Raw genomic sequence first — 26,588 nt, 5'->3', positions numbered from 1 at the left:
GATCTAGGCTAGTATAAATTGACTGGTATTATATGTATATATGTGTTTAAGAGACAGGATACAAGTACTGTAAGAATTGTTAATAACCATCATACTAGCTGACATTTATTTAACATTGTATATGCTAGGCCCATATATAAAGCTATGTGCTTTACATGAGTAGGGACTGTTATGATTCCATTTTGCAGGAGAGAAAGCTGAGGCTTAGTGAGGCCAAGAATTTTGCTCAAGATGGCATGTAACGTGAGTGGGAGAACCCAGGCAGTTGGATTCTAGAACCTATGCTCTCAACCACTGTAGTGCAGTGCTTTCCCAACAGACAAAGATTTCTTCATTTATAAGAAGAATACAAGTACATTAAGAAAGGATGTCACCTATTACAAATTCAAATTCAAATGTTACAGATCTTGAAACTACTTCCCAAAGTTTAACTGAACTTCCCAAGCAGGCATTTGTATACTCTGCTTAGCTTTGAGTAATATAGGACAACCTAAGTGCCTTTCTGGATGATATCCTATAATAGTTCAAAATGTATCTCCTCCAAGCCAAAATGCTAAATTAATCTTCAGCCATTTAATTCTTTAAAATAGGGGCAAACATATTTTCTGGAAGAGTAGTTTGCATCTTCATAAGGCAAATTTTATTTTATTCGTAGATTGTCTGGTGGAAATGCTCATAGTAATCCGCAATGTAAATTCTCTTTTATGATATTAGAGTTATCTAATTGGAATTCACTGGGAAAATTATCTAAAGCAATCCAACAGAAAGAGTGCAGGCTCTGGAGCAGACAGGCTGAGTTCCTATCACAGCTCCAACAGTTTTTTCTGTGTCGCCTCAGGACAGTGTCTCATCCTCTCTGTGCCTTAATTTATTCTTCTTTCAAATAAGAGTGTAGTAGTACCTACTTGTGGAGTTACTGTGGGAATTAAATGAATGAATACATGTTCTATGCATGCCATGTAGTAGGTATTCAGTAAACATAGTTACTGTTATTCTTGGTATAGAGGTAAAATTTTTAAAAATCCAATAAACCAATTGAAAGATAGCTACTAATTTGTTATTTTCTTTAAGTAAAACTTATTCTTCCTGAAAAAATAAAAACTAGCTGAATTCTTATTGAAATCTTCATGGCTTATGGGATTACTCTAAGCAGATCATACTAGGCTCCACATATTTCCTCAAGTAAATTTTATTCGATATTAGAGGTTGGAGCCACTGCCTTGACTGTTGCATGTTACAACTTCCCCTTATTTGTTGAGCCAAATTTGTTTTCAAAGTCAGTATTACAAGAAGAATGCACACATAAATAACAGTAATATTCCCAAAGCAACAAAACAAAACAGAGATGGATGATTAGTAAATGATCTGTACATAAATTCAGTGAAGACATGGCAGTCTGCATACGGACCCCTACCACGTAGAGTGGGGGAGTGTGGGGGCAGTGATTCACAACATCAGGGGAAGTATACTGCAAAGCTGCTTTATAAACCATTATTACGAAGCTTCCATATGATAGAGGACTAGAGAGCCATTAAATACGATACTGCAGAAGATTCTCTAATTATATGTACACATATTCGCAGAAAATGAGAATACTGGAAAACATCAGCACACAGTGACCAAATTTTATCTGAGTTATCTTTTGGAGTAGGACTATGAGTGATGGTTTCTTTTAGACTTTTCTATCTTTTCCTTTCTTTCTTTTTTCCACCCTCTCCTTCTCCTCCTCCTCCCTCCTCTTCTTTTCTTCTCCCTCCTTTTCCTACTTTACCTTCTTTTTTGTGCTTATTGGCATTTTTAAAGCTTCTACCTTCAAAATGTTATTTTTGTAATAAGAAATAAACAAGTCATTTTAGAAATATATGCCCCATTCTTTTTCACTCTGATGCAAATACTCAAGGTTGAAGTTCACTGTTCTAATCTATCTTTACATTTAACTGGCAATTTTTTCTTACCTCCCACAAAAGCAAGCATAGTTTTTCATCTGTCTCCTGCAGCACCTGTTTCCAAACACCCATGACACTCATTAAAAAAAAAAACTAGAAAGGAGCATTCACATACATGTGAGCTATGTTTCCTCTGTTAAATAAGTCTGCCTGTAAAGTATAGATCTGTAGCTCTTGAAAGATGAATACAGGAGTTCATTTTTTTAAACCCAGTGTGTCTGTCTATTCACAAAGTACAGATACATATTTCTCTTTGGCCATGTGAATAGGAAAGGATAGATACAGGGAATTGTGAGGAAAACAGATAGTTTCAGAAAAAAAGGAACTGTAACAAGGCTAAGAAAGATCTAATAGCATCTCTGATCACTTACAATAATCAGATTGAAAGAGGGTCCAAAGAAATGTTATAAAATAACAGATTTTCTAAGAATTCCAGGAGGAGAACTGGGATATAAAGCTTCTGGATAACCCAACTAACTAAAATGAGATGCAAATGAGGCAAAATGATGTAAACAGGAAAAATGAGAAGTGATATGCCTGATATGCTATGTAGAAGAGTGGATGGATTTGGGACCGGAAAGAGAAACTGTGGGGAGGGGAAGAAAAAAAAGGGGAAATGAGAGGTGGAGGAAATGGGGGTAAGGTGTCTCTGTATTCCATATAAGTGAGATCCCCTTAGTGGTACTGAGTTCTGGATGACCACTAGGCAACCTGGAGAGGTGTTTAGGCAGGAATGAAGCAAAGGTGGGTCTTGGGACATTGGTTTCAGTTGATTAATGGAAGGAAGTTTTGAGTGACTGAGAAAAAGTTTTTTTGGTTGAATCTGACTTTTGCTAAAGCTTCGGATTCTAGTCTCAGCAACTTCTTTGCTCATGATTATTGGCCATGGTTCAGATCTCAGAAGGGTCAACATGTGGTCTCTCATGAGGAAGGAGCCAGGTCCAAGAAGTTTGGGTAGAAGGAACAAAAGAGAACAGGGAACTACCTTTTCCCGAAGGCCTAATAAATGGACTTTTTTACTGAGTACATTATCTTTTAACATTGCAAAATCTGGTGAAATAGAAGTAGGTATGATTATTACTATTTACTTAAAAAGGAAACTGAGGCTTACAAAGGTCAACTGATGGCAAATAGCTAATAAGCAATGATTAAGATTTAAATCCAAAATCACTGAAAGCCCATATAGCAGATTCCATCATTTCAGGTACTAAGGTCAGAAACTTAGGTGGTGTAAGTTAAATTCTCTGAGCATAAATCTTTCTAGTTAAAAACAATGCTTGAAACTCTAACAGGTCTGCAGCTCTTTGACTACTCAGGCCATTACGGGTAACCTCTAACATAAAAGCACAGGAAACAACCCGATGTGCTTCTGGTTTGTCTTTCTGAAGGAGTATGATGTATAACTAGCTATGAGGGCCTGCACCTAAATTCTCTGCTTTCCCTGAATCATGCCATAACATTCTTGGGGGGACCTGAAATTTCTTGGGTGCTTCAGACTTAGTCACCTATGGTGACATCCAGCTCTTCAGGATTTCACCTCCTCTTCCATTAATAATTTTGCCACAGATGCTAATCCTGGGGATTCTGAACCGTAAATGAGTTTAAAGCAAAGTGACTACACAGAGGAAATGGAAATCTCCAGTCTTTCTCTGAAGTTAAGATTCGTTTCTAAATAGTGACAAGTAGCTCAGTAAACAAGTCATCAAGGATTTGATCCAAGTGACCATAAATACACAAATGATTTGGCTGCAGTTTCTAGAGGCTGGTCAGAATTTGAAAGTATACTTATAGTATAGTATAATATTTGATTTTTTAAATATTAAAAGAAATGCCTATGCTATGAAGGGAGTACAATATTTTAACATATGCAAGCCTTTCCCTTTAAGCATGACTAACAATGATATGACTCCATCTAATTTCTATTTCCGACTGTGAAGAAGCTATTTTTAATTATCTTACTTTCTGAGTAAAGGCTCTGATATTTATTAAAACTACATATTTATTAAGACATAATGCATACCGTTTTCATCTGAAAATTTTAAGTGCAATATACCTGACAAAAATGTTGTGAAAGGCCATTGATATATTTTTGACAAGGTTAAATGTAAACATAAATGAAGATAATAAACCAGATTTTCAAATTTGGCTCATGAAACCCCTTTCCAACCACTTTGAAGTGTTCAGGTATAGTCTACCCTTTGTTACCAAATGAACTTCAACGTATTTGAACCGGGCTAGATTTCCAGGTGCCACAGTCAATCTTTTAGAATGATAAGGACAAATGTCTACATAACCCTCTTCCTCTGGAATTATCAATGTTAATATTATTTTCCATTGAGGAAGAGAGGCAGAATGAAGAGGAGTGATTACTTCAGGTATCACAAAAGTTAACAGAAAATAGGAAGAGAAGGCCTCAGGAATATTCATGGTTGTTAAAGGTCTCCTGGGGGGAAATGAATTTTATCGCATTGCACCAGAAATTAGCAGCCAATCTTCATCATCACTCTAAGTTACCAGGATCACAGTGGAAACCACAATCAGGAGCGTACTAACTATTGTTGAACTAAGTACCTGGAGTACATGGTTCTCTGCTAAATGGAAACCTGTATAGTTCACTAATATTTTATGTGAATCAGAGAAGAAAATGGAGCCATAAAGTTTTGTTGAAGAGATGGGGGATGAACCTCTGCGGATGCTGTCAGTAATCAATTTATCTCAACAATGGGAAGTAGTATCATAAAACACATCTTAGGAGACACATGGTGAACAATTGTGTAAAATAAAAGTAGCCAGGTATGGCTAGAAGTATCTTAATCCTTGGGTTGTTTTTTAAACAATTATATGACATCTGCATAAACAACAAGGAGGGTGGCACGTACTTATAGTTTTTCACCTAAAGGAAAGTGTACTCTTAAAATGAAACTACCACAAGTGAGTTTCACTTTACCTGAAGCCCAGACAAACAAGAAATCCATCCACGTATTTTGAAATACAAACAAAATCCAAGCAATGTTGGAAACCACAAAATGTTTGGCTGGATGTTAAGACAAACACTATGCAGATAAAATAAGATCTTATATATTTGGGTATTACCCAAATTGTTGCTTACCCCTCTTTCCTGAACAACATCTCTGAAAGTTTATAGATATTTGTTGTATCACAGCAGATGTCTAGAACAAATATTAAGCAAAGGAGAATGTATATGATCTCTCCCATTTTAGTTTTTTTTTTAAAGTAGGAAGATTGACTAGATATTAACACAAATGGGTTTAAATGTGAAGCTGCCATAAAAGCAGGAACATAAATGTAATTCTCCCAGCCGCTATTTTGATGCACATTTTTGATTCCATGAATATTTTATGAAATGGCCCAAACTAAAGCCATATAACATTCCTGCATTACTGATGCTTGCGCCCGTAAGCTACGAACATTAGAGGCATGATTGAGTGCATTAAAATGAACTCATTCAGCACTGCATTGATTACTCGAAGGGGGAGGGAAAAGAAAAAAGAAAAAAAAAAAAAAGAAGTTGCCCCACTTAAGAAAACAGCACACAAATCTAAAGTTTGCAGTATAATAAGGGAGATAGCAAGTTTGAATAAAATAGCATTCCACAAATAAAATGTGACCCTATCTAGGCCTGACATTAATTAGGCAAGGTGTTAATTATGTCCAAAGATGGCTCCTGGTATTGTTCAGGTAATTTAAAATGTCACAATCTCTAAGAAGCTCAGATTGACCTGCTTTAGCTCCTTGCATCAGCAATACTGCAAAGAGCTAATTATTTTTTTTCTATCAACTTCTACATTTGCTTGTAAAAATAATGCAGCAGAAACAATTGCATGAAAATGTTTTGACAGCTCCACAAAGCCCATTTCTTCAGCACCATCGGTATGAGCCTTATCATATTTCGTTCTAAATTGTGTACATTTGTTGAGGACTTTAGGGAAATATTCCACTTTAGTCTAAAACAACAACCTAAAGGAACAATAAAGCTTTATATATATTACAGTACATTTTAATCTGGAGCTACCGGACATCTTTGGAGTAACTATTCCACCCAATGTAGACATAAAATCAGCTAGAAGCAATATCGAACTGCAGCTGAGAGAGAAAAATGTTATTGCCCCTTTGTAAAAACAAAAGACATTGCTTTCCATTTTAATTTAACTGCATGAACAATTTATATAATTTTAGGTTTTTACATTCAATTATGATAATTATAACAGTACCATTCAATGATGAAATAGTTAAGGGCTTGTCACACTTCTCAATGGAAACTATTATTTGCTGGGGTTTATATCTTGTCAGAGGAGATTTGTTGTGCACTATAATCTACTGCATAGCATTGCAAAATGGAATGCTGAAAAACAAAGATTCTATTCGGTGATTCAATCGCATCTCTAATAAACCGGGAAGAAAATGTGCCTATAACTTTTGAGTAGTTATTTTGGGATGTCTAGAAAAAATTTAACATGCTATTTTCAGTGGAATCCTCTGTTTATGGTTTTGAGCAAAGATTTCAGATGGACGTTATAAGAATGCTAAAATACACACCTGTTCAAATATGCTCATCATTAAGCCAGAGAATGAAAAGGTGTGGGAAAAATTCACGAAGGGCTTTATCACTGATGCTAGCAATACTAGTACACGTTAATTTTTTTTTTTATCACGAAATTTTGCCTAGATCTATAAAATATTCTGGGGGAATTTTATTAATTGCTGCTTTGCTTTTAAGATCATAGATAGCAGATGTTTGGTGATTCTGACAGTATTTTCCTTTCACAATAAATTGTTTTACTTTAACGGTTTTGCCCCTCATCTTAAAATAGTAAGTAAAAAGTGCTGCTGGGTATAAAATCTTAGGAGAAATAAAGTCAATATTAATATTAGATCGACTAATGAATTATATTTCTCTGGACTTAATCAATACTGTAATTCTTACTTGAATTATAAATTGCACGTTATTTAAAATAAACCTTGTTCAGCTTTATTATATATATATGTTTGTATGAGCAAAGAAAAAGACGTGAAAGCATATATACCAAAGGATTAGTGCTGATTATTGAAGACAGAGGTGAGGAGAAATATTAGAATTAAGTTTTTCCCTCATACACCTCTGTTTTAATTGACAATGAGCATGCATTATTTTGGATATTACCAAAAAACTAAAAGTAATCTATTCGGGTGAGTATGGAGGTAGGCAAACAATGTTAATCGAACACTTATTATGTGGCATTCACATGCTAGCTGATATATATTATCTTATTTGACCCTTAGGTGTTAATATCCACATTTCAGAGATGAGGAAACTAAGCCTCTCAGAGATCATCGTCTCACCTAAAGTTACACACCAAGTAAGTGGCAGAGCCGATACCCAAAGCCCTTGTTTCTTCCCTTTCTCAAGGTGTCTTCCCTTTATAGAAACCATGTCCACTGTTTCTGCTTGAAGGTACAGATCAAGTTTTGAACCTCAGCCCCAGGCTAGCTGAGGAAAAGTGGGTCACTCACACACCATCCCCAGGCTCCTTTTCACTCAGGGCTCTGAAACACACTGGTTGCTTGAGGTGATTAAAACATCATCAGTGCCACCCCCATAGAGTGGCCGGCGCTTCACAGGAATTCATAATGGTGGCACTGTTTTATCTAGGTTTTGGTGTTTTTTGTTTCCCCAAACATTGGGATGGAATGTGGACAGAACTGTTAAGTGGAATGCCTTAAACACTAAATATTATGGAACAGTTATCACTTATTCAAAATCAAAAGACATGCAAGGCATTAACTGGACATAGCACACTTCACCAAAGTGGAAAACCCCTTTCACTCCTGGTCCTTTGACCCTCTGAAGACTTACTTCTGGGGCAGAGGAAATGCTGCCTCCAGAATAGTTTATTCAGTGTGACAAGAACTGCAGGTTCAGTGCAGTTCTTTCAAGACCTTGCAATGCTTTGAAAAAGAAAAATCTGCTACAGAGCAGCCCCTTCTGAATGAGGTTTCCTCTCGGTCTTACTCGTTAAGCAGTAAATAATTAAACCCCCTGAAAAAGACAGGTAAGATACAAGCGGCAGTATCAGCAATACAGATATGAGAGAGAAGGGGGAGAAAATTAATTTAAAAAAAAGCAATGAAATAATTCATTTGAAGTTCTAATAAAGTTTCATTTGCAGTCTTGTTTAAAGATACATCAGACTTTAGGGATGTAACCTAATTACATTTTATTCTAAGTTCCATTCAAAGATCTCGGACTTTGATTCTTAACATAGATAAAACATGATATAATTTTCTTTTGGCTATCAATACTTAAAAAGGATCTCTTCATTAAGTACTAGGCGGTCTTAGGAACATGTATACGCAGAGGATAGAGAATAAACTGACGAACCCTGAAAGGTGACAATTAATTTATACAGAAATAGCAATGCTAAGCCACTTACTTTAATTTTAACTAATGATTTAATTTTTATTCAACAATAAGGTGATTCACTTTATGATATTGGTCTCATCAGATGCAACTTGGAAAATACATGAGTGCCCACTTTCTAAATAAAGCCAGTCTTAACATTCATTCCAAAATCTAAGCGCTAGAAGTAGTAAACCTCGCAATCAGGCGTGGATTAAAGACGAGATGATTTCAACAGGACTGCAGTGTACCTGGGAGCCTTAATGACAGGTATATGGAAATCATCAATATTCATGCTCAATCACTTGTTTGATTGGCTTTATTCCAGGTTGTTACTAGGAAACCTGAATGGGATAATGCATTTTCTCTCTCAGAGAATTTCCCTGGAAAATTTTTCTCCAAAGGGACTTTTAAGATGCAAATTTAGAAGCAATTTAAAAGTGGGGAGAAACAAATACAAAGGATTTATTTTTTAATAATTAAGAGGAAAAAAATGTTCCCAATGAACTTGCTCAGTTGTGCTAAAGATGTAGGCAGACGGGAAAAGTACAGTAGGGCCTAAATTTTCTAATATGTTGCTCATGGTTTCAGCAGTAGCCATGGGGAGGTTTTGCTGGAGCTGATGTTTATTTATATACTTGTTTCTAATTAGAAAATTTGTGGGCTTATAGAAAAATCACGCACATACACATTAATAACACCTTGCATTAATGTGGTAAGTTTGTTATGACTGATGAAAAAATATCAACATAATTGTATCATTAACTATAGTCCATGGATTACTTTAGGGTTCACTGTGCAAAAATAACTATTTTATGCTTGTCAAAATCTATTGATAGCAACTAAGAAGGATATCATTGTGTCACTGTTTTTTGCATGAATAAAATACTGGGTTTAGAAAGACAAAAGAAAAATTTACTAATATTCACTATATTTAGGAAGATCAACTTATTCTGGTTTGTGATGGTGTTTTAGCACTGAAAAGTCTTGAGTCCTGGGAACTTCCTCAGTCTTAAGCAAACAAGGATGTTTAGTCACCCTAACACTGACCTAAAGTGAAAAATATTTTGAAACCAAAATTAAATAAAATAAAAAATAACATTTATAAAACTATAATGCAAGATACAGTATTTTTATTTTAAAGGCCAAAATATGTCAGCATGAATAAAACTTTATGGGGACCATCAATCAATCAAAATGTTATTTTGATCAAGTTTCATTCTGCTTCTGTTCTAGATCCATGCAAGATTTTTACACAGTTGTAAAGAGCTGAACATATTATTTTGCCTATTTTAAATTATTATATTAGAATTCCTTTCCATGTTACATATTGTCACAGCAGCATTTTAAAAGGCTGCACAATATTGGGGGTGGGACATATACTTCAGTCACCTGCCCAGTGCAGATTATTTATTTTCCCATTGTAAGTATTATTTCCATTAACACCTTTCTGCATTTCTGTATCTTCAAATATTATCTTAGAGCCCTAAAAATGGAATTATTAAAAAGGAGCATGAAAAATTTTATGGTTGCTATGTGTGGCCATATTATTTTCCAAAACTATTTTAATGATTCACATTATCACTAATAACATGAGTATTACTTTAAGAAACGATTATTTTTTTTTCTTCTTCATCATTTCAAGAAGTATTAAATGGCACTTCACAATTATTCAAATTGATTTTTAGGAAAGCAGTTTTTCTTATATATTCATTATATATCATATTTCCTCTTTGGTGAGTACTTGGTATGTATCTTTTTTCCATTTGATTACATCTTAATGTGCTACTTACCAATCGATGTACACTTTTCATAGAATACAGCTGCTGATTCTTTGTTACAGGCACTGCATATAAAATTATGTTTTCTCCTCTCTCCCAACCCTGCCCAAATCTGAACGCTGTCTCTTCTGCTGTAACGTGGAATTCATCTTTCCTTCCCATTTATTCAGTCAATATACCAACCCAATCTCCTAGCCAGTTTTAATGCTTCCCACAACTCCCCCTGCTTCTAGGTCCTTCTATTCTAGCTTATCCTACACAGAGTCATCAAACAGCCTACTTCACACACAAGATTTCAAAACTACAAAATGTCCTGTTGTATTAAGCCGAACCAGCCTTTTCCCACTTACTCAGTTTGCTAATCTTTTTCCCTTCGAATTTGGTCTCCATGTTGGAAAGGCTCTCTAAATTTTACTGTATTACTGCTTAGGGATTTGATTTTCTTAAACAGCAATCACTTTATGAGTAATTTGGATGGGCTAAAACATTAGTGGGGATTAGTTAATGAGGGGCTTGCTTCACTAGGACCCTGACAGAATGAGACACTAACTGAGCTGTACCTAGGAATCTTGAGAGGGCGAGGTGGCTGAGACCTGGGAGAGGATCATGAGGACAGCTGGGAAACGGCAGGAGACAGAGAAAGGGAGACACAATTTCTTAATTCATGATTTTGTCAGGGCCAGCCCTAATTCAGAAGACATTTCTGGTTATAATTTTAATAAAAATAAATCAGGGAAGGGTAGTGCGACGGTGGCTCAGTGGCAGAGTTCTCGCCTGCCACACCGGAGTACCGGGTTCGATTCCCGGAGCCTGCTCATGCAAACAAAAAAACAAAAAATAAATCAGGGAAAAAAACAGAGGAAGATTAATTTTGTGAGGTCCCTGCTAAGTAATCCTTCATACGGGGAGGTAGTGAGGGGTAGTGGAAGGAAGGCTGAACCTAAACTCTGAAGACAGAAATTTACATCCTGGCTCTGACACGCTTTGTCATTCTTCCTCTCAGAATTCTAATTTCTGTATCTTTAAAATGGGGATAATATTCCCTAGCTCATGAATGAGAATAACATTTTGTATCTATCTGCCAATATATGCTTTGATGTGTTACTGCCATTATGGACACTGTAGATACAATGGATTTGTTCAGAATTTGTCTACTGCTACTGTTAAATCAGTTTAACATATGGAGATAGTTTGCATGTATTTGTGTTGGGTATGACATAGAGAGGGGGCATTTGTAGGGGGTAGTCACCTGGAATGGCTATTAGGAGCTCTGGGTACAAATTAGCACACGCTATGAATAAACTAAGGGACTCTGGCAAAAATGGCTTCATTAACTCTGTCTCAGCTTCCTCATCTATCAAAATCAGAGTCTTGACTAGATTTTTTCTAATACCCACTATGTTTCTAAAATTCATTTATCTAAAGTTATTGAGCGACATAAGTTCCAACCCAATTTTAAACAACCATTTCACAATTTATTAAATCTATATCCACCTATTATCCCAGGGAAAGAAGCAATTCCTGACCCTCAGTGCCACCCTCAGAGCATCTCTTCTTGGACATCATCTTTTAGGAATCACAGACATTGAAAAATTAATCACTGGAAAGCAATTCTTCCCTTCTAGTCCCCATCGAGTTACCACTCTTCAAAATCTTACCTCATTCGCACATAGTAGCTTAACATCCTAGTGGAGCAACAGGGACAAACAGGAAGTCTTCAGGCTCAATCCTAAAGAGCACCTAGGGCAATATACAAGATTCCACAAGGGTTCCATGCACTGGAGTAACTTTCTAGAAACCTACAACCTCCAGATGAGACCCTGACCCAGACAAGTCCTGAAACCTAGAAGGCCCAGCCTCTCCAGAACATTAGTTAGTTCCATCTCCCTACCCTATATTACTGACAGACCCTTCCAATATGAAAAAGTTAGAATGGGCATAGTCCAAATACCCCTAAAGAGAGGGATAGAAAGATCAAAGGTGATGGTGGAGTTATACAGAGAAGATAGGATTTAACAAATGAATATGATTGCTGAATCATTAAATTGATATCATTTTTAGTCTCTAGTATCTTAGAGTAGCTAGAAGTAAAAAGCTAAAATTGTGGCATTGTAACCCATGGCAAACTCTGAAATCTGTTCTACAACTAATTGTGCTGTACTTTGAAATTTATTGCTGTTTTGTATATGTCATTTTTCACAAAAAAGGAAAAAAAGTTGATTGTGATGATAAAAAAATATTAATTCCTTCTAGCCTCCTATATTCTGGATCAGCTAGAAGGAAAATTTTGAGAGGATCGTATGTCAGCCCATGACAAAGTCTGGGATCTGTCCTGTAACTACTTATTGAAGAGTGTTTTGAAAAGTATTGCTTTTAATTTCTTTGCTTTTTATATATGTTATATTACACAATAAAATAGTTAAAAAAGAAAACAAGGGTGGTGTGATGGTGGCTCAGTGGCAGAGTTCTCGCCTGCCATGCCAGAGACTCAGGCTCGATTCCCGGTGCCTGCCCATGCGAAAAAAAAGGAAAACAAAAAAGTCTTGAGACTCCTGAGTCAAAGAAATATGATCCGAGTACTTATTGCACACGTTCTTATCACTTGGAAAGAAAATAATGAAGTTACAATGGAATCAAAGCCTCTTATGTCCATTTTTGCTTAATGTTTTGAATGAAGGGATAAGAAAATCTTGAACAAAAGTGGAGTCAGAAGTTCTGGCATTTACATAAAAGATACAAGCCCAGAGAAAACTATTTTTTTAAGTTTTCTTAAATTGCCTTGTGCTAGGTTTGCACTTGCTGTGTAGATTTATAGGGACAACCTGGAGAGCGTAATCAGTGGAGCAGAAGATGAGGGGCTGAGGTAAAAAGACAGGTGTTAAAACGAAGAATGAGATGTGATGGAGAAAGATGCCAAGGGAAAGTGGGAGAGAGTGGGAGGAGTTGAGCAGTTTCATCAGCAAGTTTCTGTTTGTTCCCACTTCCTACGCTGGCCTCTCTGAGGACATTCCCGAGTTGTAAATGGGAATTCATTGGCTTGCTGCTTGTAGACTTGACACTGAGTTACACCCGCATGGGAAATTCTCCTCTGGAACTATGCCAGCACTACTTCAAGCTACACGCACACCCTGAGAGTGAGATAAGGAAGTGAAAAGGGAAAACATTTATGAACTGCCTATGTGCAAAGCAGAGCGCCAGGCACCTCACTTATCTCATTTAGCCTCAAAACAATCCTCTGAAGAACTATCATTGACTTTTTTTCAATAATGAAGAGAGGCACAAAGAGGTTAATATTAGGTTCAATCTCCGTCTTCCAGAAGCTGATATTTTCTCTCCCTAATAACAAGCTGACACACAGAGTTTTTAATGGCTGCTCTTTCAATACCATTTGAGTGGCCATAGAAATCAGAGCTGGAGGTAAACTAAGGAGACAGCATTTGCTCTGACTCCTTGGTTTTAGATACGAGGAAACCTAAATCTGGAATGATTAAATAAACAAATTCACATAGTTAATTGGCAAATGGTAGTGTCAAATGAGGACCTCAGTTCACTGCCCGATCCAGTATTCTTTCCACTGCTCTGTACTTCATCTCTAGCCTGATGCCCACATGCCTCGTTAAGATTATCACAACGAAGACAGTCATTCTACTTCTAGCAACTACTAATTTAAACACTGCGTATGAATTTACAGATATCCATTTTACATTTTTATTTAAAACATTTTTTCTCATATTTCTAATATTCCTGGGGATTTTAGCTTCCTTTGTTATCTAAGACCACTCAATCTATGCAGTGAATAATTTTGTTCCCCCACCCATACCCACACACTTTTCTACATCATCCATAATGTGATTGGGTCTACAATAGTTCTTTCATGTTTACGAATATCACTTACTTATTGTAAAACTCTTTTGTCCCTTTTAATACTTTGTAGTTCAGTGAAATTATTAAAATTAAGTGAGCTCTCCCCTCTCCACTTAATAGCACATGCACAAGGGAAACAATTTCTAAGAGGGACAAAGGGTATATGACGCAAAACAACTCTGCCACGATTCCACATCATCAGAGCCCTTCTCAGAGCTGCCCCTGTTGAGATTTTGTGTATTTGACGGGTTTTAAATCCTATCAACAGCGCTTACATCTCTATTAATTTTTAATAAAGTGCAGGAGAAAATAAAATGCCATACTAAAAACTGATACAGCCTTTGCATTTATTTTAGTTATTAAGACCGTTTTCCTGATAAACTGGCAAACTTTGCTCCATGACACATAAGAAATTACAATGAGATTTCTATCAATTTTGATGTGGTGTCTCGGATGGTGTTGAATTATTGTTAACTTAAACCTTTTTTTTTTATAGAATCTGAGAGCTCAATGCTTAGGTAATCTACTTCACTTTGAATGCTGAAGAATAACATTTTCCCAAATGAGGTCATATTTGTAAGTGGGAAATAGAAGAAGGCATAAAAAGCCAAACTCTAGGAAAAATATTATTTATATGGGACATTAAAGGGTTTTTAAAAAATTCCCTGGTATGTTTTTTAGACAATATTTACTTATCATCACCAACCATAGTTGTTTTATTTGTCAGAATTTAAATGAAGAGACATTACATTCTTTATATGTCTAGTCACACTACTCCACCATTGCTATATATTTTTCTGAAACAACAATCTTTTGTTAACTTAAGAAAAATCACTAACACTGTACCGAATATGATTGAAAAAGTTCTCTCAAATGAGAAACAAGCTGTGCCATCAATGCATTCAGGGTTGTCCTGTCTTGGCCATGCAGTCACCAAAAGCTGTCAGCACTGACACTGCAGAAGCAAAGGCAAAGCAGGGGCAGGCCCGCGACTCCTCCACAGGAGACTGCAACTGGATACAAGGGCAAAGAAATAACGGGAACCACAGAGCCAAGCCCGTCGCAAATCTCAGGTGAAAGCAGAGGGGGGACAGGGCAGACAAATCAGGGTGCGTCTGGAGGCAGGCCTGAGGCACATCACTGCCTTCAGTTGAGAGAATGACAACTATGATTATGACTTCACCTGGCTTAAAGTGCAGATGCTAAACAGAGAAAATGACATTCCCTTCACACAAAGCTTGGGCTTTGTGGGCTGGAATCAGCTGCTGGAAAGCTGTTAGAAGCAACGGGCTTTGCTATCAGGAACAGAAAGTTCTTCAGTTTATACATTTTGGCCTTGTTTCTCCAGATCAATGAGAATGGAACTCAGCTCACATGGTTAAGTCTGGAAGCCGCCTTAAAATACTAAGGGAGCAGTGAAGAGGGTTCCAATGGTGAATGACATCTGAAAGTCTGGCTGAGGAACGTGGGATATGCATAGAGAGATACAAAGGGCAAAGTGCAAAGGAAAAAAAATTGGGTGGACGATGGTAATAATGAATAAGGGTTTGGGGAGTATATTTGTTTAATTCCTGGATGGATAGAACAGAGTCGGAAACTGTACCCTGAACCAGTAGTTCTTAATGGTTGTGTTGAGGCCCAGATATGTGCTCTGATTAATCCTGAAATGGGTTGTAAATGAATATTTATAAATGATTAAAGTTTCTGAATGGTTTATTTTTTCACATACAGCATTGGTTTGTCATTATACCTTCCAATACTGTTACTCTGGCTCACTTGAATTCTAATGTGCTTTTTAGATGGGAGACAAAGACTGTAGCAGGCAGCACATAGCCCTCAGCCTATTCTGCTTTTACCATAGCCCACAGTTGGTGGCATTGTTTAATTACTCTGCTTTTAGGGGGAAAAGGGTTGTTTAAATCTCAGTATTATCATAAAGAGTGTGTCGTTTAAGTCAATGCAAACAACCATATTTGTGGCCAAGAGAAAAAGGTTGAGAATTTCTACCATCAATGTAGCATCAAGGCCCTAATGCTGGGGCAGCTGGGAGATAAAACAGAAGGCTGTAGAAGCTCATGGCCTTAGGTAGTAAGCAAGGGTATAGGGTGTTTTGGTCATTTCCCAGTCTGGGCAGATACTGGCATGGCTGGAGGCCACCAGATATTTCTCCAAGTAGATCAACAGGGTGGTACAATCTGAGGATGAGGGCCTGTGTGCACACGGTAGAAAAGCAGGGGTAACAAACTTATCTAAAGCTGTTCTCTAAAAATGGAATCCTATTTGGAGAATGTCCACAGGGGGTTAGATGTTTCTAGCTCTATAGATTATTGCCTGGTGTTCTCGTTTGCTAAAGCTGCCAGAATGCAATATACCAGAAATGGATTGGCTTTTATAAGGGGTTTATTAAGTTATAAGTTACAATCAAAGGCTGTGAACATGTACAAATTAAGGCATTAAGTAGAGGTTACTTCTAGAGGAAAGGCAGCTAGCATCTAGGACATCTCTGTCAGCTGGGAAGGCATGTGGCCAACAACTGCTGGTCCTTTGCTCCTGGGTTCCACTGCTCTCAGCTTCTGATTCAAGTGGCCCTCCATGCTGTCTGGGGACCTCACTTAGCTTCTCTGGGCAAATTGGGTTTCATCTCTTAGCTTAGGATCTCCAAACATCTGTGTCTCTTGGTTTCATCTCTTTGACCTCTGTTTCGGCTCTTTCCAGGTTTTGGTTATTTCTGTGAGTTCTTGCTTAGCATCCAGGGTATTTCTGTTGCATCTCCAAGTACCTGTGTCTAAGTGTCTGCTCTCTGTATCAGCTCTCAGCCCTCTGTCTCTCTATGAGCTCTTTTAAGGACTCCAATAAATGAATTAAGACCCACCTTGAATGGATGGGGTCACAGCTCCAATTAATCAAAGGGTCTCAAACACAATTGGGTGGGTTGCATCTCCATGAAAACAACCTAATCAAAACATCCCACCCACAACAGATCTGCCCCCAACAAGATTGGATTAAGATTAAAAGAACACAGCTTTTCTGGGTATATAACAAATTCAAACCAGCACAGCAATATACCAGAAATGGGTTGGCTTTTCTCAATGGGGATTCATTAGCTTACCAATTTATAGTTGTAAGGCCACAAAAATGTCCAAATTAATGTATCACCAGGATGGTACCTTCTCTGAAGAAAGGCTGCTGGCCTCTGGGCCACCTCTTGCTCATGGGAAGGCTCATGACTGGCATCTGCTGCTCCTTCTCTCCGACGTTTCATTGCTTTCAGCTTCTGCCTTCAGGGGCTTCCTCTTTCAGCTTCTATGGGTATATCTTTGTCTCTCAGCTTCTCAGAGGTTTCTCTGAGCTCTCTGGGTTTCATCTCTGATTCTAATAAGAGGGTCAAGACCCACCCTGAATTAAGTGGGTTACATCTCATTTGAATAACCCAACCAAAAGGTCCCACCCACAAAAGGTCTGTACCCATAGGAATGGATTAAAATAACATGTTTTTTTCTGGGGTATATAACACCTTCAAGCTATCATAGCTGGTAAGGTGTTTTAAGTGGAACTGGGGGTAGCAGATCAGATACCCCTGGTTTCTGTGAAAGAAATCTGTTAAATCAGTTCAACACCTTTGTTTGGGATTTAGTTCCTGATGTGTCTATATTCGGTGTTCATCGGTGAATATACAATTTCTGGGCCCTCCCTTTAATGTCTTTTCTCCAATGTGATTTTAGTTGGTTGGGTCTTCTTCCACATTAGGTTACTGAAGTAACCAGAGGACAGTTTCTACCAGAATTGAGTGAAGGGAAGTAAGAGTCCAGGATTGAATCAGAGAACTCAAGTTCTGAGTAGCAGAATGCCAATTCCAAGATCCATAATCAAGTACTGAGTCTCTGCTCCAGATGGAAATTCTTGGAAGCTGGGTCAGTCATGGACTCCACTATTTCCTCCCAAGTTCAGTCTTCAGTGATAATAATCATGGCATCCTGAAGCAATGTAGGACTCTGGATAGACGTGTGACAGAGTCAGCTAGCTTTACAAAATGACCTATTTTTATTTTTTAGATCATAAGTATACTGCATGTCTGCCAAATCTGAACACCACAGAAATACACAATGCCAAGAGTAAAATGCATCCATTTTTCCCATAGTAAATAGATACACATGGAATTTTTGGAAGACTAAGTTACATTAGTAAATTGAGGGATTTGTGTGTTTCTTTGAAAATGTGAAAATAGAAGTTTTCAGTGAAGTACAAAAATATTAGGTAAGCACAAGGGGAGGCTTTAAAGCATTTTGTGAAAATTTCAAAGAAAGCGCTCAAACCATTAAGAAAACTCCTGAAACCCTTTATTCACATTATCAGCTTCTAAGAGTGGGAGATTGTACTAGTCAAAGTTAAATGAAGCCACACTGTGGTAGTAAATCGACCCTGAAATCCAGGGGCTTAAACAAAGGACTTTCTTGCCCCTATGATGTCTGCTGAGGATTGGGAGCCCTCCTAGGGCAGCTGTCTTCAGACAGTTATTCAGGGATGCAGTTTGTTTCTATCTTGCAGCTTCTCCTATCTCAACTTAAGGCATCCATGATTGCCATGGCAAAAAAGAGGGTAAGCCTGGAGAACTCACATCGACTACTGCATGCTCAGCCTACAAGTGACTTCGTATTGGCCAGAATTATTATTTTCATCTGCTCTGACACATAGCATTCAATAAAAGGTAGCTCTTATTCTTGTAATTATTGAAAAGCAGTATTTTGAATGGCTGGATAAGACTCCATCATGCAATATTACCTAATTACACTATGCAATTAATTACATAATTAAGGAACTATTCCCCTATTGTAAGACATTTGTGTTGTTTCCAAGTTTTTACTATTACAAAGAATACTGATACAGATGTCCTTATGTAAATCCTTGCCTCTATGTCTGATTATTTCCTAAAGGTAGAATAGCAGGATTAGAGGGTGTGGGCATTTTTAAAGCTCTTATTACATATTCTCAAATTGTTTGCTAAGAAAGGTCAGGCTAATTTATTCAATCACAAGAAATATAAGAAACATGCTTAACATACCAAAATATCACAAGCACTGAATGCAATTTTAAACAAATGAGACAGTTTTGCCTCCTCCACATTTGAGGCTGATGCATATTGTACATATCCTATGAGCACAGATCACCCACAAAATAAGTACCAAGAATACTGGCTTGTCTCTTCCATTAAAATGTAAGTCACTGAATCAAGGGACCATAAATATCTCTTTCAACCACATATTCCCAGCATCTAACCCAGTGCCTGACACATGGTAGGAGCATAATAAACATTTATGAAATAAAATTGCAGATGAAAAGTGGCATCTCTTTTGTGCTCTCATTTTGTACTTTTCTATTATCAATATTGGCTCTTTCTTTTTCCCCTATGTGTATCAGTCAGTTGAATTTCATTTCCTTGAATTGTCTTCTCAATCCCTTTACTCATTTTTCTATTGGTGACTTAGTGGTTTTCTCACCAATCTATAAATGCTCTTTATGTAATACGAATCCATTATCAAATTTGTTTAAAATATTTCCCAGAGTTTATCTTTTAATTATCTGTAGGAAGTCTTTTATAACCAATTAAAAATGCTATGTTTCAAATCTCTCAATTTTTGTTTCTTGTAGAGAAAATTCTATTCTCTAATTTCATGTTTCCATGACATGGCTTCCACTCTCCTTCCTGCTTCACTTCTCCTTGAGGGACAATGAATGACAGACGTGTGGTGAAATCTGGGATTCTCATTCCCGCTGGGCTGGTCCTGAAGAAGCGTGCCCTTTCCCCACTGCTGAACTCAAGGGAGTAGGCTTTGAAGGATTTGGTCAGTAATAAGGTGGTTAAGATTAATTATGGGGGATAGTAGGTTTAAACAGAAATGAAGTCTGTTTCCCAAAAAGCCTTAACAATTATGATCTGAATTTCAGGTCTGTTCCAAATTGGTTATAAACTTGGAGTAAGAAGAGGATATATTTATCACTCCATAAATCCCATCATTTCCCTCCATGATTTATTCCTTTTTTATGCTTTGAAAGTCTTTCCCATCCAAGACTGAATAAACATTTACTAATATTTTCCATGTTTTAATCATTCATTTTGAAATGTTTCTCATAAAATTTGATTTCAACTGCAGAACTTAGTCAACAATACTGAAAAATGTTTGGTAAATATGGAAAATCGTAAAGAGAAAATTAAAATCACACTTAATTTTTATGCTCTGTATCTTTTATTTCCAAAATTTTTGAAACTTTTTTGAAGATTTAACTTTCTGTGTACTCAGTTTCAATATTTAACATTTGTTCATTTATATCAGGAGATCTCCCTTCCTGGGTTCTCAATTTTGATTTATCTCTTCTTGCACTGTAGAATACAGTATACACAGAAACTTCATTCGTGGTATACTTTCTGAATCCTGAATAATCTAAGAATATTTTCCTATTGCTCCAGGAACTAGAATTTACTCAATGGCCCACTTTCAATTCTGAGCTTTTATAGCTTCCCACTTTTTTCCCCCTTTCCACCTCCCAAACTCTGTAGACATTGCTTCTTTTTACCTTGTGGCATTTATTCTTGCAAAGAACACAATTGCTTTGTTTAATTTTTGTTCCAACGCAGGCAATCTTTATTTGTGTCATTCAAAAAAAATCCCAAGGACTTATCTAGCTAAGAATCTCTCTTTATTAATTTTGATTGGAACACCAAGGGCCATTTCAATTTGCATTTGCAGATTTTTGTTTTTATGATCAAGAAGCTTCCTTAAAATGTGTCTTTGATTGTTGCCTCATTTCCAATTATTATGTATTCTTTCAGAAATATTATATTTTATGTATTCATGCAAGAATAGTTATGATTCTCAGATTTTACATCTGTTTCCAACTTCTGTATTTATCATTTTTTCTCATAGTTTTCATTTCTTAGTCTTTGCCCCTTATATTTTGGGAAAACATTTCAAACTTGTCCTTAATATCACTGATCCAATCTTCCACAGTGCCAGTTCTCCTCTTTTCTTACTCTAATCTATATTTTAATTCTACCAATACATTTTATGGAAAACCTTCTTTAATTTATCTGGCATTCCTTCTCAATTCATCTAATATTATTCTTTGGGTTACATAACGTCTACCTGCATCTTTCTGAAGATAGCATTTTTCCAAAATAATCATTTTTTCAGGCTGTGAGCCTTCTGAATAATGCTTTGTTTCCCCTGCATATCCTATATCCTTCAATGAGGTGGGATCTATTTAGTCCTAGTATTTTCATGCAAGCATAGTGGGCAGCCTGCCCTGGGCTCTGCTCACTGATCACATGGTGCTGGCAGAATCCCCTGCTTCCATCTATACTTGTGTGGGAGGTAGTGGTATGAGTAGCCCCTCATTCAATTCCAGTGTCTAGGAGATGTTCTTCTAGGACAGAGATTCAATGCCCTCATTAATTTAGATCAGTTCTTGGAAGCAGCCTTTGGGGGTGGAGCATCTTTGGAAGCTTGTAATCTTGCTCACAGTCCTCTCTTTGTTCTAGTTCTTAAAGGACAGAATCACTGGGCCATAATCTTGTCCAGAGCCTCTTTATGCTAATAGCACTCCTTAGACAAAAACTTAAACTTTAAGAGATAAAGGTTAGATAGGGTTAGATAAGTGTTATATCGGAAGGACAGATCCTCTGCAGATTAACCTTCTGGAAAAGAGGACAAATTCTTGCAAACTGCATGGAAACATTTTGGCTAGGAGGTGTCAAGGTGCAACTTTCTTCAGTTGCCCCATGTTCAGGTTCATATGACCCCAGCTGCCTCTGCCATGACACCCAAGTTTGACTCCAGCAAGACTATAATCATGAACCTGAGGTGCATGGTGGAGAGGTTGGTGCCACATCTGCCCTGGTCCCCAAGATTGGCCCTTTGAGTTTGTTTCCAAAAAAGGTCAAGGATGATATCACCAAGGGAATTGGTGATAGAAAAGCTCTAAGGATGAGGATGAAACTGACCATTCAATATGACAGACCTAGATTGAGTGGTACATTTGATCTTCTAATCACCAAAGCCCTTGAGCCACTCAGAGACAGAAAGAAGCAGAAAAACATTAAACACTATGGAAAGATCACTTTTGAAGAGACCCTCAACATTGCCCCATAGATGTGGTCCTGATCTTTGGCCAGAGAATGCTCTGGAACGATTTAAGAGGTTTAGGTGACTGCCCTGTCTGAAGGCTGTAGTGTTGGCAGCCATTACCCTCATGACACCAAAGATGACATCAGTGGTGGTGCAGCAAGATGTCCAGCTAGTTAAGAACTACAAAGCAAAATATTTTGATAAATGATCATTTAATAAACAAACACAAAAACCAAGGAAAGCAGTTGAGCTTAGCGCCTAAAGGCAATCAATCGTGCCCTATTCAAGGCATTGACCCCAGCCCCTGAATCCTGACAAGGGAAATGTTGGCATTCCATCAATTATGAATGCCTAGGTGGAATATCTTGCTATTTGGATGTCTTATTCTTTGGCTACAACCACAAGGCATGGACCTCTGCTCCCTGGTCATGCTAGGGAGGGAGCTTGCTCCATCAACTCATGAATGCTGAGCTGCCAGGACAGAGCTTGTGTCCAGGCTCTGCTACCTCATATTGTTATTGGGTCTTGGCCCCTGATCATGCCAGGATAGTGGCTAGTACATCTCTAATCATACAGTACCCAATGAAAGGACAATTGTTCATCAGCACATCTGTGACTGAGCCAGCTTTTAGGAGTTCTTTCAAAGCAGCATTGTTCCAGCAGACCTACTATATACTGCTTACCAATTTACCCTTGTTGCATACAGTTGTTGCAGCAAACTGGGCACCTATCCAGGCACATATCAGGGCCTTCTGGGAATAAGTCAGGAGACTGGAAGTAGACTGAAGATCTACCTTGGACTAGGAAGAGTTTACTTGAACAGTGTGGTCAGCCACACTGTTCGTCACTGCTAAATACTGAGTGGGAGATAAGACTGTCAGCGATAGAATTCTTTTTTTTTTAATATGGGTATGATCTTGGTTGGCATTACCCAGGATGAGGTGGACACTTGACTGAGAAGCTGAAGTTATAATATCATACACACACACACACACTCAAAAGGGTGGTGCAAGGGGAAATAGGGAGCCACTTCACCACGATCACTAAGGAATGTAGGAAGGAACTATTAGGGAAGGGAGACAATCCTGCAAAACAGGAATGAGTGGCCCCAAATTGTAACTCTTCTCTATGAGATTAAGATGGTAATGGGGACTATCACTTCCAGTGTTGGCCCCTTCCACGAATCTGCTGCTGGATCTTGCTTCCATTACTGGATACTTCAGGAGAGAGCTGATAGCCAGTCCAGAACCTCAAAAGAACACCACGCTGCTCCCAGTGCCTTCTGGCTTCCTGTAAAAATCCACTGAGACATACCACCTAGTATCTGTGCACAAAACCAACCGTTAACAAATTCTAGGCTCTGACGTGAACAAGCCAACCAGAGCAGCTGTTTCTTCCTTCCTTCAGGGGTTCCCCAATCATTGGACAAACTTGAGATCAATGCTGTAGATCCTGGTTAGCCTGTACTCAACATCTGCACCGAAGTCACAGATACTGGTCTTCCGAACTGGAAAATGTGAACTTCGTAAACTGTGCTTATAGTGGTCTTACTTAGCTGTCCTTCAGGGAACATTATCAGTGCCCTAGGGTTGTCACCCAACTTCTATTCCTAATCATCCTACTGGTCACCTACAGCTAAGTCAGTAACTAAACCCAAAGCCCTTCTGCACTGAAACGGAATGAGCTACTGACAGAGCAGGAAATGATACTTAGAAGCCACCCATTGGAATTGGGGGAGTGGGATAAAAGATTGGTCTAAACTTCAGGGTTAACTTTCTAAAGGCTGCTCCCTCCAGGCTAGCCTCCCAGTAAAGAGATTGGCCTGCAAACCTCATGAAAACAAGCTAGTCTCAGTGCTTAAGTCCATTATCTGGTCAAACGCAATGACTGACCCAGTCACTAAATCACGGGGGGTGGAGAAGAGGCAAGAACAGAGGGTGCTGGTGTTTCCTCAAGTGCTGCTGTGGTAAACTGTGCAAGTATAAGGTTTGTATGTCAGCCCCATGATTACATCAGGGAAGGGGCTGGCACTGTACCCAACCACTAATATTGAGCTTGCAGCAAAGGACTGGTATTAAGGTTGTGTCACATGACCTTGCTATATGATAACCTGGCCCTGGATTGTACCAGGCAGGACCTACTGAATCCTTAATCATGTCTCTTAAAAATTCAGAGTCTCCCAGAGTCTGATGTTTGGCCTCACTAGACCTTTATGTGCTGGCCTAGAATGAATGGGGCCCTCTCCTACTGATCCTGTGTCTGAGAGCTTTCTCTAACACTCAAACTTGGTGTGAGGGCTCCTTGCCCATTTGTCCTACATGCACTGTAAGATCCTTACAGATGAGATGTGCAATTCTGAAAGAAGATACAGCCACTGATTTGCTGCAAGTATTTGTCAATACATGACTGCTCCATGCCTGTAACTACAGTATAGGTCTGACCCAACGAATGAGACTGCCAACCCTTGAGCCAATGGGATCCAGGCCACATTGTATACAGCAGCAGTAGGGACTTGAAAACTGACAGCTATGGTAGACTCTGGCCAGGGGGACTCTAGGTGAGGTTCTCATCATGTATATACCTGCTGGACTGAGCACTGCCCCTAACTGCAACCATGTGCCTTGTCCCTGTGATTACGACTTTGACCCACGTTCCTGATTTGTTTGACACTGCCCTGAGGGTACTGAGCCCTGGACTGCAGCCTGCTTGGTTGGACCCTGACAACTTGCCCCATGTTGCTGTCTGCTGGCTGATTTCCTGTTCCAACCTGAATGGGCATCCCTGAAACCGGGATGCTGCCACCTGCTCAGAAAGCAGCTGCAGCCTAGATGCTGCTGTGGTGCCATCTGTGGCTCACTTGGACCAATAAGATCAGCTGTGAAAGAGATACATCAAGGCCACCTCAGGGGGAGCCCTAGGGCCAGGTGAGTCCCTACTCCACCCTAGTCACATTTTCCTGATGTTCCTCATTTATTCTTTTTTAAAAAAAGATTTTGAGAAATCTTCACACACGTACAGCCCATACACAGTGAACAATCAATGGTTTACATTATAACATAGTTGTGTATTCATCACCACAATCATTTTTAGAACATTTGTATCACTCCAGAAAAAAAAAAAAGAAAAAACTCGTACATCCCATACTCCTTACCCCTCCCTCTTAATGACCAATAGTATTTCAATCTATCAATTTGTTTATCCCTTATCCCCCTTTATTATTTATCTATTTCGTTTTCCTTATTTTTCACTCATCTGCCAACACACTGGATAAAAGGAGCATCAGACACAAGGTTTTCACAATCACACAATCACAGATAAAGCTACATAGTTATAAAATCTTCTTCAACAATGGGCTAAAGTTTTAATAGCCATGATCATTAATAATTTAAATAATTTCTCAAATTATAGTAACTAATATGTTTTCAGTGCATAATTTTATGATCAATCACCTATAACCCCCATACTCAGAAATAATCGCTGTTAATACCTTGGTGTATGGTATGGACAAAATACAATCTTATTTTACAAATCACTTTTAGTTTGCTTTTCCACTAAATAATGTTTCCTGAGCAACTTCTCAAATCAATAAATATTAGGGGTTGCCTATGCCATTTATAAATTCTAAAGTCCTCACCTTAGAGTAAAGTGATACAGCCTAAGGCTTCTGGCTAATCTTCCTTCCACTTCTTACCCTGATCACTGAGCTCCAGCAACACTGGCCTTTCTGCAGCTCCTTGAACACCCTCACCATATACTTGCCTCAGGGCCTTTGCACTTACCAGGTTGGCCTCTCTCTGGGACCATCTTCCTAAAGATTTTCACAAGGCTCACTCCCTCACTTCATTCATGTCTCTGCTTAATATTACCTCCTAGCTGGCCTCCCCTGAATGCCTTATGTAAAGCAGCAATGACTGTCTATCCCCTTGCCCTACTTTATTTTTCATCATAGCACTGATTTATCACTGCTTAATATTATTATTATATAACTCTTTATTGCTAAAGCCAATTTTTTCCCAGTAGAATGTAAGTTCCATTAGGTCAGGGATTTTTGTCTGCTTATTTACGTTTCATCCCTTGACACTTAACAGGTTCTGAATAAATATTTGATGAGTGAATTAATGAATTTTGCTCTACTATGTAATTTCATGACTGTTCAGAACTCTGTTGCACGGTTATTGGTTAATATATTTAAACAATCCCTGTTTTGAAAAATTATAAACAGTAGTGCAATGGGCATGCTTAAATACATTCACTTAAATACCTTGTAATTGCTACTTCAGAGCTAAGTTAGCATAGCAGCTTCCTAACCACCTTCCCGTCTTCTTTTCTCTCCTCCCAAAGGGTGCATCACAGTCACACATATTACACGCCTTTCCTTACCCCGCATGCGTAGGGACATATGTCCTAAACCCTGAGTTTATTTCCCATCATTGCTCAGAAATACACACTCTTCTTTTAAAAGTTTCTTCCTCCTATCAGT

At 38.1% G+C, this 26,588-nt stretch overlaps 1 protein-coding gene across 3 annotated transcripts in view; it reads right to left on the bottom strand.

Moving 5' to 3' along the window:
- The window catches only part of TTC29 (tetratricopeptide repeat domain 29), a 266,829-nt gene that overhangs the window by 186,939 nt on the left and 53,302 nt on the right, over window positions 1-26,588 (bottom strand). The gene's annotated exons all lie outside the window — the stretch shown is intronic.

This window comes from Tamandua tetradactyla, chromosome 22, assembly GCF_023851605.1.
Source record: "Tamandua tetradactyla isolate mTamTet1 chromosome 22, mTamTet1.pri, whole genome shotgun sequence".
Taxonomy (NCBI): domain Eukaryota; kingdom Metazoa; phylum Chordata; class Mammalia; order Pilosa; family Myrmecophagidae; genus Tamandua; species Tamandua tetradactyla.
The sequence above is the reverse complement of the archived record's forward strand: the minus strand, read 5'-3'. Positions and strand labels throughout refer to the sequence as shown.